Source organism: Cornus florida, unplaced genomic scaffold, assembly GCF_030987335.1.
Source record: "Cornus florida cultivar Cherokee Brave unplaced genomic scaffold, ASM3098733v1 CherokeeBrave_3.0.0_Hap2_Chr08, whole genome shotgun sequence".
Lineage (NCBI taxonomy): Eukaryota > Viridiplantae > Streptophyta > Magnoliopsida > Cornales > Cornaceae > Cornus > Cornus florida.
In genome coordinates, this window is record NW_026775578.1 from 44,131,432 (window position 1) to 44,146,160 (window position 14,729).

At 36.1% G+C, this 14,729-nt stretch overlaps 1 long non-coding RNA gene across 1 annotated transcript; it reads right to left on the bottom strand.

The window, feature by feature from the left end:
• Positions 1 to 848: 848 nt before the first annotated feature.
• On the bottom strand, positions 849 to 10,946 carry LOC132271538 (uncharacterized). The gene is made up of 2 exons (XR_009469723.1): positions 10,309 to 10,946; positions 849 to 7,538 (listed from the first exon to the last, which is right to left on the bottom strand). It is a non-coding gene; the product is annotated as an uncharacterized LOC132271538 (long non-coding RNA).
• Between the last annotated feature and the right edge of the window lie 3,783 nt (positions 10,947 to 14,729).

Genomic DNA, 14,729 nt, shown 5'->3' on the forward strand with positions numbered 1-14,729 from the left:
TCGCTCGAACCGAGTTACACTATAAAGTGTAATGTGGCCAAGTTTGAATTTATAGAATGCCATTACCACTAATAACTATTAAAGTAGTTAGAGTGAGTAAGGATCGTCCCAAGGGAAAGGAGTCGTGTTTTGGAATTAATTATTGGATTAGTAGGTCGAATGATCAAAAAATGGTTTGATTAGATTAAATTAAGATTCAATTAAAACAATGTAAGAGAGCAACATCTAGAAATTAGAGGGAAAATAAATGAGAGAGGGGTCTTAGGGCTTAAAGTTCACCACTAAGTTTTACTTCACCAAACACTAACAATTGTAAATTAATGGGGAAATTCAAGTTGTAAAATGGGTGTGTGTGTCACTAATTGAAAACTAAGCATGGATGATAAATAAGTATAGATTGTTTAGTCAATCTAATGAATAATACAACCTATCAAATGAGACTAATAACCATTCAATTAAAATACAAATAGAACACACACAAAAATCTAGAGAAATGTACTCTTTGCACTCATGAGTATGGAACATCAAGTAACAAGAATAGATTGTCTACCTATCTAAGAAATTAAAGCAATTACACTACATCTGGGCTAAAGACATGAAAATTAAACTAATTAAACTAAAGGTGTAGCACAATCCATCAAGAAACAAGTGTGAACCATCAAATAAACCATAAGAGTATTCAATTAAGCACTATGCTTTGACCATCACTAGATTAACAACATCAATACACATAGACATGCATTAATTTCATTAAATCTAGAGTAAAACACATGAACATTTATTCTAGCATACATAGACATATGGATAGAAATAAATGATCAATTGAAAGCATTAATCCATACAAATCAAGTAAAAATCATAAGATCTATATTTATTCAAGGTCAAAACATTTATTACAACTAAAATCCTCAAAAATGTACAAAAGACTAGGTCTAGGAAGAAAACTTAGGGGCTATCTCTAGCCCCAAGTAAAGGATTTAGCCACTCATTGTAGTGGTTATGGAACCCTCAAGGGCTAGCTTGGAGGTTGGTATCATCATCTTCATCCTTGCTTTTCTTCTCAAAACCCTAATTCTAGAGAGGAAACTATTTCTATATTGATAAAAAATCTGTCTCTATCAATGATACAAGATAATGTTCAATTAATTCATTACATGCCTCTTTGGGTAGGCACCAAGTCAGAAATATAGCCTATGATTGGAGGAAATTTGCAATTACTCGAGTTAAGATTGGCGCGCTGAGGAATTAGACAGCATACTACCAGCAAGCAGTTCGATTGATCGAAGATCTTTGATCGATCGAAGATGATGTGGCATCAAAATATCTTTTGGGTCTTTTCCACTTTGCTGAGCTAGCACCGGCTCGACTTTGATCAATTGGGATTCCCTTCGATCGATCGAAGTTCCTCTGGTGCAATTTTCTTGGCTTCATTCCAATTTTGCTTGTTAGCTCCAAAATTGGGCTAAATGGCTCTTGTTAGCCTGTTTGAACTTTATTAACCTGAAATAGGCAATAACACAAATAAGTACTTAAGATATGAAATTAAGATAGATGAATGGACTAAAATACCTTAGCTTAGGTGCTAAAATGCATTACATTTGAGCACTTATCGCACCCCCAAACTTAGATATTGCTAGTCCATAGCAATGAACTACAAGAAAAAGAAAGAAATAAACAACTAAGTAGCTATGAACTATAAAGTAATGAAATAATAACGCCACTTTCGTAGGGAACATGATTACATTTAGCGTATGCAACAAGCCTTTTAAACCCTTAGGTTACCCCTAGTGGACGAGTGAAGTCTCGTGAGGGTTTCCAGAAATGATACCCACAAACATTGAGCTTTTTCCACAAGAGAGAAACCAATATACAAAACAAGCATTGGGAAATATAATACCCCTGATTTCAAAAGGATAGTCCTGGTATTTATTAAATTGTTTAAATTGCATTTATTTTTATTTAATTGTTTTTTTGTTTTTTTTATTTATTTAACTGGCCTTTTGTTTTTATTTGTTTTAATTGTTGACGCGCTCATGTGTTAGTTGTAATTGTTTTCATTGTGGTGATTTAATGGTCTTTAATTATTTACTTATTTTAATTGAATTGATTTAATTATAGATAATTATTTAACTGATGTAATTTAGTTGTTTTAATTGAATTAAGTTAATTAAATTTAATTGTTTTTAACGTGACTGTATGGAGGCACACATATAGTTATATTAGGGTTTTATTTACACGGATGTAGCCGACTTAGGGTTGGTTTTGTATTAGAATTAGGGTTGTGTTAAAGCCTATAAATACAGTATTATACGTTGGTTTAGAGTTATAAAACAAAACCCTATTCACTGATACTTTTATCGTGAGATAGAGAGATACAGAGAGTGGAAACTAGGACGTTATCGGAGAAGTTCAAGGATACATTGGATGGAGTGCTTCTGGGTTGAACCAAGAGCACCTGAGGTGTAGAACAAGAGTCTCAGACGTGGACAGAACTTTAGAGACAGTGGATTATAGTTTCAAAATCTGAAACTACAGGCAAGTCACTATTTTATTCTTTCCCTTTAATTCGTGTTTTGTGCATGCCTAGTGGACTCTAGGAATTAATTTAGCACTAAAACAAATTAAGTTGAAGTAATATTAATCTTAGAAGCATGTTGAATCGACTGTTAAGTCATTGCATAATTTTGTTGTGTGTAGGACGTTGCTTTGTTTAAAAATAAACTATTTGCGTGAGTTTTAATTTTGCTTAACCTTATGTATTTGGGATTGAATGCATGATTTTAATGGATTCTAGGACTGCAATTGAACTCCTAAATAAGCTATAAAAATTGTACAGAGTTTCTGCACTTTGTCAGAGGCGAAGAAGATGCACAGAATAGGGGATACGGCTCTTAACGGAGGAGAGACGGCTCCACAAAGGGGTAGAGCTGGCTCCACAAGGGTAGAGCCGGCTCCAATAAAGGGTGGAGCCGGCTCCACCAAGGGGAAACGCGGCTCCACTTTTGGTGGAGGCGGCTCCTCTTTTATTTTTTTGATTTTTCATGTTTCTGACTTCCGGTTGGCCTGTAGGAGGGTTTCTGAGTTTCTTTAGGGGCTGTGGATGGTTTATAAAACTGTTCTAGAGTTTTAAAAGGATTGGAAAGCATGTTTGTATTAATTTTAAAGCATGAAATAACCTACAGTTAATTAATACACTGCATGTGGAAGTTATACATTGACATTGCTTGCTGTTCCTATAAAGCACTTTGGTTTCTAGCATAATTTTAAACTGTTGTTCATGGTTCAACTGTTGTATAAGCATATATTACATATTCTGGAAAAATATATAGGTATGCTTAAATGGAAATTAATTGATGTTTAACTATACTATTTATTGCATCAAGTTATGGTACTATTTTAGAGGAGTTAGTTGCTGTATTTTACTCTAACATTTTAAAGGACTAGAATATGACTTCTAGATCATATAATGGATATATATTTGAATCATACACAGATTAGATTGGTTGTATGTTGGTTCTGGAGTATAGTTAATAAATGTATATGGTGCTATTTTTGTTAACTGTGTTGGATGGAGGATTGTATGTACCGGTATGGGACGGTGGCGTACTGGGTATGGACTGTTTTCAAACACTGTGTTCTACCTAATTTGGATTTAATGATGGATTAACCAAAAAGGTCAAGTTCATCTCATATTTGTATCATATCAATAAAACGATTGAATGACCTGTGGTGGTTTTAGGATGGATTGGTGATACATATATCAAACCACAATACAGATGGTTGATATTTTGTATTAAGAGTACAAGGATTTATATATTTACTATATGGTACCATGGTATGAGCTTAAGTCTCAGGACCATGGTTAGAGCGCGTATATCGCCGAGGATGGATAACTGGACATAGGTGTTGTTCCCTGGTAGGTCTAGGTACACATGACCACATTATTGTGCGATTTGCATGGTATCTCTACTTAGGCTGAGACAGACTTACTGGACTAGTGAACGTCCTATAGTGTGTACTATATATATACATATGGACTACTCTAGATATTGTTGAGTCTTCCTAATATGTATCTGCGTATTGGATTACTGTTTGGATCGTAGTAGAATAGGACTTGCATGTGGGCCTGACCCACTCTCTTATTTTTCAGATGTTCGTCAGTTCCAGGGTTAGAGCTTGGACGTGCAGAGCAGATACAGACATTCATTCCTCCGATTACGTAGGAATCTTTTCTATGTTTACCTTAAGTTTCTATTTCAGTTATTTTAGTTTCAATTGGGATTTTTAATAATAAGGGGTCCACTAGATGAATTCTCAAGTTGTAACTTATGGAGTTTTGGAGTTTGGCTTTAATAGATTTCATAAATTATATTTTGAGGATTTCAATTAGTATCCTTCCAGCTTATTGTTATTTTTTATTTCATCTTGTATTCCGTGTTCGGTTATATATTAATTGTTTGATATTTCCCTCGAGTTTGGGCCTGGGCCTGATCAACCCGTGTCTCGGATCCGAGGGGTATCACAAAAATTACCTCAAGTATGTAATTTTTTAACCATTTCCAAGTAATCTCCCAAAATCTCAACATCAAGTAAGCAAGTATGGTCCTTCACACATCAAGATAATGATCATGCAAATCAAAATAACTCTAGAATTCTTTTAAGTGAACTGGTATTAAATATATTACTATCTAAGCCAATCAAATAAATGATCACATCTGGCCTCAAACTAGCACACAAATCTAGTTTTGATCATCAAAACAAAGAATGAACATTTTTATTAAAGCTTTATTCAACTAGGTGCGCTTATTCTTTTCACTCGATTTTTTTTTTTTTTTACTAACCTAAAGGATCAAAGATTGAAGCATGGTGCAATGTGTTAATCTATTAAGTTTTCTAGCGATCTATGAGATCGAGCGTTAGGTCAATGACTCCCAAACCGGACGGCTTTAGGACATTAAGCGTTTAAACACCCCTAAGGACTTACAAGCTCAAATCAACTAGGTTACAAATCAAAACCACCTCCATCTAATCATTTCTCACTTCTCACCTTTTGGGAGAAGTCCTCACTTTTTTTTATTTGCTTTTTGCAAACTTTTTTTTTTTTTTTTTTTTAACCTAAAGTTTGGACCCTTCACCTTTCGACGCGAGAAATTCAGTGCTTGATGAGACTAGAATCCCGGTTATTCAATTAAAAGGGACTGTTATCCACTTTTGTCAATATGAAAGCTTTCAATGCATTACTAGCTCAATTGGGATATAACTAAATCAATAATCAACAAAGCGTATACCCCATAAATGAATGTTAGTGTGCGCCTGTGCTAGTATAGAATCCTACAATAAATCTCAAAACAATCACAAGATCAAGATGATGTGCATCACAAATGTAAGCAAGATATCAATCTTTCGAAAAATTTACTCCTAAATAGCATCCATAAAGCATACAAAGAGTATTGGACTCTTAAGTCAAACAATTTTTAAATTCTAAGTATCATGATCCTCAAAAGATCAAAATCATAACCCAGGACTCTCAAATCATACCACACGCATAAAAATCAAGTGCGACATGTAAAATATGCTAACACACCCCCAAACTTAATCTGTGCATTGTCTTCAATGTGCAAAGAAGCAACAGATAATGGAAAGAGTGTACCAAATGGGTGAAACAAAAGGACCCGGCAGCGGAAGCTTAGCTTTGGAAGGCGCACTCCCAAACTTAGATTTCGAAAACCTGTCTGAAAATGGTCACACTAACAACTGTCAAAACATATGCATCAATGATAAAAATGAGAGGTGAAACTGAAAACTGGGCAAAAATCATGGCATCTAGCAATGTAAAGCTTAGAATATCCAAAACTGATATCAAAATCCCAAAAATCTATATATAGCAAATAAATCCAAAATCAGATATTCATAAATCAATGTAGCAGTGTAATGCAAGAAATAATATCCAAAATATCTAAAAATATCCAAAACCAGTGCAAGTGTCAAAATAGTGCAATAATATCTCAGTAACAGTAGTGTATCAGAATAAATAATAAGTAGGAGAGAGAGAAAGTGGTGGAATCATGGAATGGGATCTAGAGTCATGATGTCAGCAATGTGCTGGAGCATGGCAGACATCTTAGTGTTGTGACGAGTGAGAGAAGCTGTAAGGTCAATCTGCAGTGCTCCAAGCACACCTCTCACTGTAGCTACGTCTGCTCTCAAGTCATCGAGCCTCCTCAACAACTCATCATGTCTCCACACCAGATCGTCATGCCTCTTCGTGACATCCTCATACCACCCAGTCATATTAGCTCTGAAGGAAATGAATTCTGTGTGCAGCTGAGTGACCTCTGATCTGTAACCATAATCAGTTTTGGCATATTGGGAACGAGTGTCGATCTGTGCTATCGGCTCTATGAAAGGGACGAGAAAAGGGTCAGTTTGCTGAGATGAAGTAGAGACATCTGGCTGTGTGCTAGAGGTTGTAGTGGTAATGCGACGTCTCTGTCTGGGAAGAGATCTATTTACGGCATCCTCTGCAGCGTCGTCCGCTGCAGCTGCCTCCTCTGTTGCTCTCTGCTGCTTCGCCTGCAGTCTCTTCATATCCCTATTCGCCCTGTTCTTACGGTAGGAGTTGTAAGTCTTCGTCCACCTTACCTGATCATATGCTCTCATCTCTCTCTCTCTGCATCAAGCTCTGGAATCTCCTAGGGGTCAAACTGATAACCCTGATCTAGTAGCAGCTGAGTAATCAAGTAGCCAAAAGGTAAGGGCAAAGTCGCTATTCTAGTACTGTGTATGTGATGCAGATTTTTCCAGAACTTGTGTATGAGCTCCCAAATCAATGCTGGGACAGAGATCCAATAACCCTGGCTCAAACAATATAGAGCCTGAAAGATCCTCTCTCGCTGTTGAGTGCCATGGCCTGATGGAAATGCATTGAGGTGCAACACGGAGTCAAAGAACCAATACTGGGGATCAATCTCAACTTGGTCTACAAAGGTGTGGCCCTAAAAAACAGCATGTGGATATAATGTAGCTACCATGGGTCAGCTAAGAAAAAGGTGGAGCTGTATGATACAATGGATCCTGAGAATCATCAGCCAATGGAGAAGTATAGGGCATCGACAAGCAGCAGCTATGGCCAGGATAGAAATATCGATCTCCTGGCAGTCAATAGTGGAAAGTAGAAGAAGTCTGTCATCCTCATCCATCCTGAGGTGCTGGTAGAACAGTGCAACCAATCAGGGATAGACAACTGTGTCTGCTGGTGTCATAATGGCATCAATGCCCCTCCGAACGAGCTCATCATAAGACCACCTGGTCTGGTCCAAGGCAGAGAATAGATCTCTATCAAATTTATACTCGGTCTCCCGCTTCTTACTAGCATAAGACTCAGCAAGGACCTCTCGAATAATAGCATGGTCGGCTTCCATAGATGATGGCTCTGAATGTACTGTTGTGGATGCAGAAGATGAAGAAGAATCTGCCACTAAAGATGAATGAGCTCTCTGTACTCTTTTTCTAGCAAGAGTCTTTCGTCTACGCTACATCTGCAAAAGCAACAAGTATAAATCAGTGCACAGGTATAGGATAAGGTAAACAACTGATAAGAAAACACAAAGCATGCCTGAATCAAGTAGAAACAGAGAATAAATAAATAGGATCATGCTTGTGCAAGAAATGATTAAGAAGGTTCAGAATTAGCATTCAACATGCCTCAGCTAGGCAGGATAGATCAAAGCACAATAAACAATGTCAAATAAGCAGTGATGGCATAGAGGGCAGAAAAGTCACATATGGAACATTTTAAGCAAAAATATGATCAACAGGACAAGTATAGGCTGTGATGTACATAAATGATGCAATGTGCATTCACAAACCTAAAACTCAAGTAGATGCTGTAATGACATGACAAGTAGACTCTAGGATAACATCGTATCAATTCCTAGCAAGAATGTCTACAAGTGCAACAGTTAAGATCAAATGGAGCAAACATGATAACATGGAGCATATAATCATGGCAAATGTCAACCTAGGACTCAAGAAGCAGGCATGTCATGTAATAAAGATTAAGTGGAATGCATGGTTGCAAAACACTACAATCAAAGCATGTTATGACAAACAAGATCAATAAAGAATCCTGGACATGGTATGCAATTAGATGGCATATATCTGAATGCTGCATAAATAACAACAACTCCAGACAAAGAAATATCATGTACTGAAATGCAATAAAATCAAAGTCCTATGATCACTCATGGCTCATGACTCCCTCTAAGGCTTAAATGAAACAGAAAATGGTCAACAACTAGATATACAAGAAGTTTACCATCTCAGAGTCAAAATCTGGACCGGAAAGAACCTCAGTCATAAGCCCTTACTTGGCTTTCAAGAATGGATCACAAGTACATGATATCAAAACAATGGCATGCAAATAGACAATTTTCAAAACAAAGCAAACATAGCCTCAGAGTCAAGTCAAATTTCATTTCAAAATTCTATTGAAGCTCAAGAAGTGATACTAAGGCCAAAGAACATAAACCACATCCAAATCATGAATTTCAAACTCCAAAAATCTACCACACACCCCAAAACTTAGTCAAAAAATCAATTCCAAAAAGTTAAGTCCAAAATATGCACTGAAGCTCTCAAAATTGTCAATGTGACATAAGTGTGTGCAAAATAGTGTATATACAAGCAACAAGTTACAATTTTTCCCAAAATGCACACAATTATTCAAAGAAGAACACATTTGACAAGTTTCAAGGTCAAGAAGCAACAAAGGAATCATATGACTTCAAACAGTTTGGTTTACAATGGCAATTCAATACATTTGTCAGACAAGTTCAAAATCATGATAAAGAAGGTTAAAAGACATCAAACTGGTGCCCTAGTATGGCAAATCAAGAATTTATCACCAACAAGTTCAAAAGCACTTAGAGTATGCAATTGGATGGAAATCAATCAAATGGAACAACTTCATCTCAAATAAGGGTATTTTGGTCAACTTTGGAATTTCTCAACACTTTTGGGACAAAATTGGAGTTTTTGAAAACTTTAGAGTCGAAACATTCAATTGCATTGAATAAAAACATCATGACAAGAATCATGCAAAGAATGATCATCAAAAGAAGGAATTATGCAACTCAACTTCTCATTTTGAAAACAAAGTTAAAAAATTTCCTTTTTAATCATTTGAGACCCAACAAGTGTGATCACAAAGCATTTTATCATTAAAAATATCATTTTACCAAAACAATGCACTTGAATTATGAGCAAAAGTCCATTGAAGATTAGAACTTTTCAAAAAAGTCCATTTAAAGCACTTTTGAGCATTTAAGACAAGACTTTGTAATTTCTGGTTCAAAAGTACAATTTCAAGACAAGTCATGCTTTCAATCAATTAAGACAATTTAAGATACATCCATGCATTTCATATTTAAGACAAGCAAATGAAACAAGACGGGACTATGCTCACAACATTTCAATTCTTCATTGCCATTTCAAGTTCAAAGAATATATATATATATATATATATATATATATATATTAGTCTCGAGACAAAAATTTCATTTTGACATTCAAATTTACAATTCAAATCAACAAACATTTTTTAAAATTCATGAAATTTCCGAAATATAAATTCAATCAAGAATCACACATTTCATTTTCAACTTGAGATTTCAAAACTATTTTTCAAAGACTTGAAGATTTTCCTTTTAAAATTCAATTCATCCTTTTAACTTTTAAAAACTCTTTTCAAATTCCATCTCAATTCATAAAACAAGACCATATGCCTTTTAGAAAATATTAAAGTTCTACTCTAAATTTTCGAAAATCTGGCATAGTTTCTCCTTCAAAATGGACATCCAAAAATTTCAAAACACAACAAAAATCACAATCAACAATAAATTTCAATATTCAATAATCAACTAACACAGTCCACAATATCAATCCATAATTAAGCCCGTCCTCCTTTCGATCAACCAATTAGCAACACAAAAAGGGACACAGCCCACAGGTCAAACCAAATCAAAGCCCTTACTTCTTCAATTCGAAACACACTGTCTAATCTCCATAACACAATGTCACAGTCCCAACAATCAATATCCAACTCCCAATTTCAGTCCAAATAAATATTTTTAATTTTCTGATTTCAAATTTTTTTTTTTTTTTTTTATTTTTCAATTGCAGTTTTCATGATTGAACACACATATATACAAACATATATTCATAGAAAAATAAAACTAAAATTGAAAAAAAAGAGTAAAAAGTAAAAATAAAAGAAAAATTAAAATCAAAATAAGAATGCTCACATACCCAAAGAGAACAAGAGATGGAACGAAGAGAGAGACTTTGGGATTTTTTGGAAATTTTTCCGGCCAACCGTGGCTGGAAGTGGTGATCGGTGCTTTGCCGGAATCTGCAGAAGCTTGTTGGCAATGAGATGAAATCTCCTTGGCCTAAATCGGCCAGAGATTGAGACAGTAGAGAGAATACCGAGAGATTGGAGAGAGAAAGAGCTTGGCCGTAGGCCAAAAGCTCTTGCCGAAAATGATGGAGGTTCGGCGGCGGCTCGGTTTGCTTGGGGTTTCTCGCCGGAGTGAAGAAGAAGGTGAGGGAGATGGTGTGGTGGCGGGTTTTGTGAGGTTGAGGGAGAGTGATTGAGAGATGAGATGGGGAAGATGGAATCGGGAGAGGGAGAAGAGAGTTGGGCCGAGAGAGAGAGAATGCGAAGAGAATGGGAGGGAGGAGAAAGAGAAGAAAGAAAAAAGAAAAAGAAAAGAAAAATAGGAAGGAGGGAAGGAAAAGAAAAAAGAAAAAGAAAAGAAAAAATAAAAAAAAAAATTAAGGTGCAGAAAGTTGAACGGCCAAAGATATTCAAATGACGCTTTTTCGATCGATCGAAGGATTTTGATCGATTGAACTCTTAGTTTTGATCGATCGAAATGAACTTTGATCGATTGGAATGAACTTTGATCAATCGAAATGGAATGTGAAAAGTCCTCAATCCAGTGGGTTCGATCAATTGAAGTGGAATTTCGATCAATCGAATTGGAGTTCGATCAATCGAAACCTCACTGGAAGTGCACTAAATGCAAGAATTTTTTCCGAAACTGGATTTTTCAATTCAACTCATATCTAGACGATGTAGAAAATATAAAAACCAGAAATGAGGGAGGAATAGGGTTGGCAAACTTTACGAAACACACTAGTCTTTAACGTCTCTAGTAAGACGTTGGACTCTTTTAGCCCGAATAAAAAATCTTAAAATGCATCCCCTCCTTTGCGGGGTGAATGGTCTTTTGAATCCCACCCAACAAACCATTCCCGAAGGAACTTGTTGGATTTGATTCAAATGAAATTAATGGTCTTTTGTCAACTAAACTCTTGGGCTTTCATGCCCTTTCAACACTTGGTTTGAAAACAACATCTTTTGAAATCATTTTGGAAGATAAACCTTTTGAAATTTCATTGCTAAGCAAAAACTCATTTTTTTTTTCAAATTCACTTTCAAGACATTTTTCAACAACACATACATCTTCATGCTTATCAATTGAACTCGGGGTTAGATTAAAAATGTTCAACTTCACTTTCATGTGGCCAAATAATTTCATTATCCCCATCCTACAATTGATGTTAGCATTAGCGGTTGCCAAGAACGGACGACCAAGGATAACAGAAATTTGGCTCTTAGGATTTGGGACCAGTTCCGTGTTAATGATAACGAAATCAACTGGGAAGAGAACTTGTCAATTTTAATCAAAACATCCTTAATGATACCCCAGGGCTTTTTAATTGATCAGTTGGCCAGTTTCAAAACTACCGACGTCAGTTTCAAATCACCTAAGCCTAATTTAACATAAACCGAATAAGGGAGAAGATTCACACTTACTCTTAAATCCAAAAAGGCCCGATTAATAACATGGTCACCAATGGTGCAAGAAGTAGTAGGTGAACCGGGGTCTTTGAATTTTGGGAGGGTGTTGTGTTGCAAAATTGAGCTTACTTGCTTGGTTAAAACAACTTTCTTTGGTACTTGGCTTTTGTTTTTCCTCTTAAGAGTACAAAGATCTTTCAAAAATTTGGCATAAGCCGGGATTTGTCTAATTGCATTCAAGAGAGGAAGATTAATTTTCACTTGCCTAAACACATCAATGATCTCATTAGCCTTGTTTTGTTGCTTTTCAAGAGAAGTGGATGCTTTCAAAGCATCCGTAAATGGAGCTTTAGGCTCAAAAACTTTTTCAAAATCATTTTTGAAATTATTTTCAACAATAGACTCTTTCACATGCAATGAAGGAAGAATAAAATGTGAGACGGGACGGGTGTCAACTTTTGGTTGCATCGGTTCACTCTCTTCATTGGGAATACCAACTTGATTATTAACAATTTTTTCATTTCTCAAATTGGTCACCGCATTTACATGTTCAAATGTGTGACCTTCCGAAAAGGAATTGGTCTCCGCAACAAATTGTTGCTTTGGTGGTGGATTTAAATGCATTTTCCCTTTCTCTCTAGCATTCAATGTATTAGCTATTTGTCCGACTTGGGTTTCTAGCTTTGCAATTGATTGAGAATGAGAATGAAGAAATTTGGTATTTGCCTCCAAAGTACCTAAAGCGGTTAGAACTTTTTCTTCAAATGCGAGACTCCTTGAATTCCTTTGAGAATATGAAGATTGGTTTCGAAAATGAGAGTTAAAAAATTGGTTTCCATGTGATGCTTGATAAGATGAACGGTAACCTTGGGAACCTTGGCCTTGCATTAGGGTGGAACATACTTGCCTTGAAAACCACTTTGGGGAGGCTTGAGCCTTCCCCTTGGCTTTTTCAAGAGAAGTTTGGATGGTTCCTCCACCTGACATTATAATGAGTGCCATAGGGATTATTCCATTGGTTAACAAAAGTGGCATTTACTTGTTCATGGTGTTCACTTTGCACATGTCCATAAGGACAATTGGAAGTAGAATGTAAAACACTAGAACAAGTCATGCATGATTCATTAGATGGATGATGAACATGATTAATTAGGGGAGGAAGACACTTGATTCACCGAATTTTGGTTAATCAAAAATTGATCAAACCTTTGGGATAAAGACTTCACTTTGGCGGCTATAGCATTAGAATTATCGACTTGATATAAACCGTCATTCTTCTTTCTACCTAAATTTCTACCATTTTTAGATGACAAAGATTGATGTATTGAATTCTCACTCATGCTCTCATATAAGCGCCATACATCATCTTCATGCCTATCAAGATAAGAACCACCCATAGAAGCATCAACCATTCCTTTATAATTATTCGACAAACTTTCAAAGAAAAATTGAACCAATTGCCATTTAGGAATGTCATGGTGTGGACACTTCCTAAGCAAGTCGTTCAAACTCTCCCATGCCTCATGAAACAATTCCCCATCCCCTTGTGAGAATTCTCGAGTTAAAGTTCTCATTGCATTCGTCTTTGATATCGGATAGTACTTTTTCAACAAACTCTTGTTGCATCTCTGCCCAAGAAGTTATCGAAAAAGGCCTCAAATTATTAAACCAGTATTTTGCTTTATCTTTAAGGGTGAAAGGAAAGAGTTTAAGTCTCAAAACCTCTTTCGGCATGTCTGTGTATTTCACGGTGGAACACACTTTAAGAAACTCATCCAAATGCTTGTAAGGTTCTTCACTTGGTAGCCCGTGGTAATTGGGAAGCATTTGAATTTTTTGTGGTTTAATCTCATAATGGTATGCTCTAAATGGAGGTAATTGAATGCATGTTGGTGCATTATACTCATTTGGCACATAGTGATCTCTTAAAGCAAGAGCAGGATTCATAATTGGTGGCTCGACACGAGCACCATGATTTACTTAAACAACGGGAGGTGGGGGTGGAACAAAAATTGGCCGAGGCATTCCCAATGGAACTTGGCCTTGTTGTTGTGGAATGAAAGGTCTTGACATTCCTAATGGTACTTGAATATTGTCATGATGCACATTAGGGTAAAGAATACCTTGTTGGTTGATGTGACCAAGGTCATCCACATGGTCCTTAATTTGTTTCTCCATTAATGAAATAGAGTTACTAGAATTACACCTTCCCCTAGGATTATGAACAACTGATTTAAGATGAAAATTGAGTGGGACAAGAGTAGGATTTAATAACCTACGACCATGCATGCACAATCAAAACAACAACTAGCAACAAGCAAGTACCAATCACTTCTCCTCCGCAACAAATCGATCAACAAACCTCCACATACATTGTTCCCATACTCCCATGCTTTCAACAATATGCAAGAAAAATAAAATGCCTTCACGCGGGCTCACGATTTATCTAAAAAATTAAAACTTGCCTCCACGCGGGCTCACGATTTAACTAGAGAGAGAGAGTTAGAAAAGCTCACAAAGGGTCCTTAAGCAACTTTAAATTGTTTTTTAATTTTTTCTTTGCCTTATTTTGCTTTGCAAATTTTTTTATTTTTAGTTTTTTTTTTATGTTTTTGCTTAGCTTGCTTCTTTGCTTAGAATTCTTTTGTTTCACTTCTCTTGGCTCAATGCACCTAGCTAATCAACAACAAAACACAATAAGTAACCAAAATAAAATAAAATAAAGACACGATCAAAAGAGTACTAATTCCTAATTGGTTCTAAAATACGGCGTTGCCTATCCCTGGCAACGGCGCCAAAACTTGGTGTGTTGCTCGAACCGAGTTGCACTATAAAGTGTAGTGTGTCCAAATTTGAATTT